The sequence below is a fragment of the Onychostoma macrolepis genome, chromosome 10 (genome assembly GCF_012432095.1).
Source record: "Onychostoma macrolepis isolate SWU-2019 chromosome 10, ASM1243209v1, whole genome shotgun sequence".
NCBI lineage: Eukaryota > Metazoa > Chordata > Actinopteri > Cypriniformes > Cyprinidae > Onychostoma > Onychostoma macrolepis.
Window position 1 is genome coordinate 26,764,122 of NC_081164.1, and position 2,981 is coordinate 26,767,102.

The following is a 2,981-nucleotide window of genomic DNA, read 5'->3' on the forward strand; positions in this document are numbered from 1 at the left end:
TCCGTCCAGACATGCGATTATTCAGGCGCCTTTGATCGCCAGTGAGAGAATATTGAGAGAGAGGGAGAGAGAGAGAGAGAGAGAGAGAGGGAGAGAGAGAGAGAGAGAGAGAGAGAGAGAGAGAGAGAGAGAGAGAGAGAGAGAGGGAGAGAGAGAGGAGAGAGAGAGAGAGAGTGTGTGAGAGAGAGAGAGAGGTGAGAGAGAGAGAGGAGAGAGAGAGAGAGAGAGGTGAGAGAGAGAGAGAGAGAGAGAGAGAGAGAGAGGGAGAGGAGAGAGAGAGGGAGGGAGAGAGAGAGAGAGAGAGAGAGAGAGAGGGAGGGCGGTTCAGAATGACTCTTCTTACGTCACACTCTTGTGTTTGAGGAGGATGATGATGTCAAGGGAATTTTTCACATTTTATGAATGACTTTAAATTATATGTAAATCTCTTGAAACAAACAAACAAAAAAGCCCTGAAAACACGTAATGCTCTGAACGCATTTCTTTTCGTTTTTTTTTCTCTTTTCTTTTTTTTCTCTGGCCGCTAATGTTATTTGATCATGTGAATAGGCTATTGTTCTTGTGGCACTGAATAAATAAAGCATTAAAAAATTATAATGTGAATAAAAAGCATCCCTTAGTTTGAATTATTGGCTGTCTTACCAAATTAGTTTTCTATATTAAGGTTTATTGACTGTTAATGCAGCGTCTGGCGGTTTAACGCGGTGTAGTTTGTACACGGACTCGAAATATTCGCTAAAATAGCGATGTTTCAGTGCGAGCCGCGTTTGGATGAACGCTGTTTAAAGCCGATCACTTTGAATTAAAAGGATTCGTCTGGTTTCACTGTCGTGCGAAAACGTGAATATATCTGACGAAATGTATAGGTCTGGCTGTCGATGATATATAATATAAACAGGCCGGTTTGAATAAGTTCAGTGTTAAGTTAGCCTACTGCAAACTATAAACGCGTAACGATATCGTTGGAAACTTGGAAATAAATTGGGTATCAAGAACTATTATGTAGAAAGCACAGGCGCTGAGTTTGTGCATATTTGTTTGAAGTATATAATAAATCTTTGTGTTTCTGTAGTGAGGAAAATATGAAGAATATTTGAAATAAACCCGCGTTGAGTTATCAATTATACAGTGTTGGGGAGTAACTAGTTAGATGTAACGTAATTACGTAATTTAATTACAAAATAAATGTAACTAATCTGTTACAGTTACTGAGAAATGAAAGTGTAATTAAATTAGTCTTGAAAATGTTAATGATTACAAAGGGGGTTTCATCTGAATATTTTCGCACACATACAGATTTGATTGATTTCTTTCCCAAATTGCATTGACTGCTCTAAAATACGACACACCAATGTTTCAGGAGTTTATACACATGCTTATTCAATAACCGTTTTATTTATTCATTTATTTATTTTTTAAGATTAACAGTTTTTCCCCCAAGGCATTGTTTGATGCCTGTGTTTCCTATGCAAGGTTTGGTTTCAAAAACAGTATCATAGCTATTAAACTATGATTTAAAATCTGCATTTAACATCAGAATGATCTGAAAGTGAAAAGAGGTGCTAAAGTCTGATTTTGTGGTGGCTGTGAATTAAATTAAATGATTATAATCTTAATTGAAGTGAAGAAGGATTGTGAAAGTCTGGCAGTAATCCGTGTTGAGTTCTGTGATGTTAACCCTGTCTGTTTTACATGTTTCACGGTGATTAACAGTTGAAAACATCTGCTAGAAATGTAAGTAATCAAAAAGTAATCGGTAACATTACAGTAACGCTTTATTTTAAGGTGTCCTTGTTACACCTTACATGTACTTACTATTATAATAACAATAAAGTATGCATAATAACCCTAAACCAAAACCTAATCCTAAGAACATTTAGTTAATTAATATTACTTAGTACTTAAATATATAATTACACTGTAACAAGGACACCTTAAAATAAAGTGAAACCCATTACTTTAGTAAAGTAATTGAAAAAGTTACACTACTTGTTGCATTTTAAACTTGTAATCTGTAACCTGTTATATTTCCAAAGTAACTTTCCCAAACACTGACTATATATATAAGAATATTAATTGTTATCAGAAACCAGTGCATTGAATATTATGCATTTGATTTAGAGATCCATTTACAACCCATTTTTCAATCCTCACTTTTTCAAAACGCTTCACACAGTGAAGCACAACAGCATCTATGTGTCTAAACTGGATAATTTGTCATTGCTTTGGTAGAAAATAGATTTGAAATGACATAATGACATGAATTGTTTTCTCACTCAAACACAAACACCATCAAAACTCTGTGAAGCTACAGGCCACTGTACACGTTCACACGCTCTTTACAAAACTGATCAACTTAATCAAAGCTGAATAAGAGAGCCTTTTGATACATTTCCACAGTAACACCATATTGAAATATATTCCAAATCTTAAAAAAAAAAAAATGAAATGCTATGTTCAAACAATTATATGTAGCTTGAACAACTGCACAGGTGTCAGTCTTTCAATTTCATTCCCATCTACACAAAAACATAAAGCTCAGAAATAATTTTGTGCTGTAATGTAGATATGGAGTGTGTAACATTCACTGAATCTGAACAGTAGAGTGCCATTCCTGTTTGTGCAGAAATTTTATGTAAGAAAACACTGTGTAATGCTCCAGTTATTAGTGTTTATGGATCATAAAGTGTGTTTGCTAGTGTTATGAAGAATGAGTTGATTTGAGACTGTATAAAGTGTTTTGGTAGTTTTCCTGCGTTTTGAACGTGAAATGTGCCAATATGAAAGCTGGTTGTGAAAAGTTTTGATAAGCGATTATGCATTTGCTCATGTGATTTGGAAGTCGGACTGGAACGCATTTGGTGCAGTTTGCACATTTTATGTCATCATTTGACACGGTGTGCTGAGTATTTTCTGCGGACAGCAGCGCGCCTTTATAAATGGCGTGAGTGTGCAGGCCTGCACGAGAGCACAATCACTAC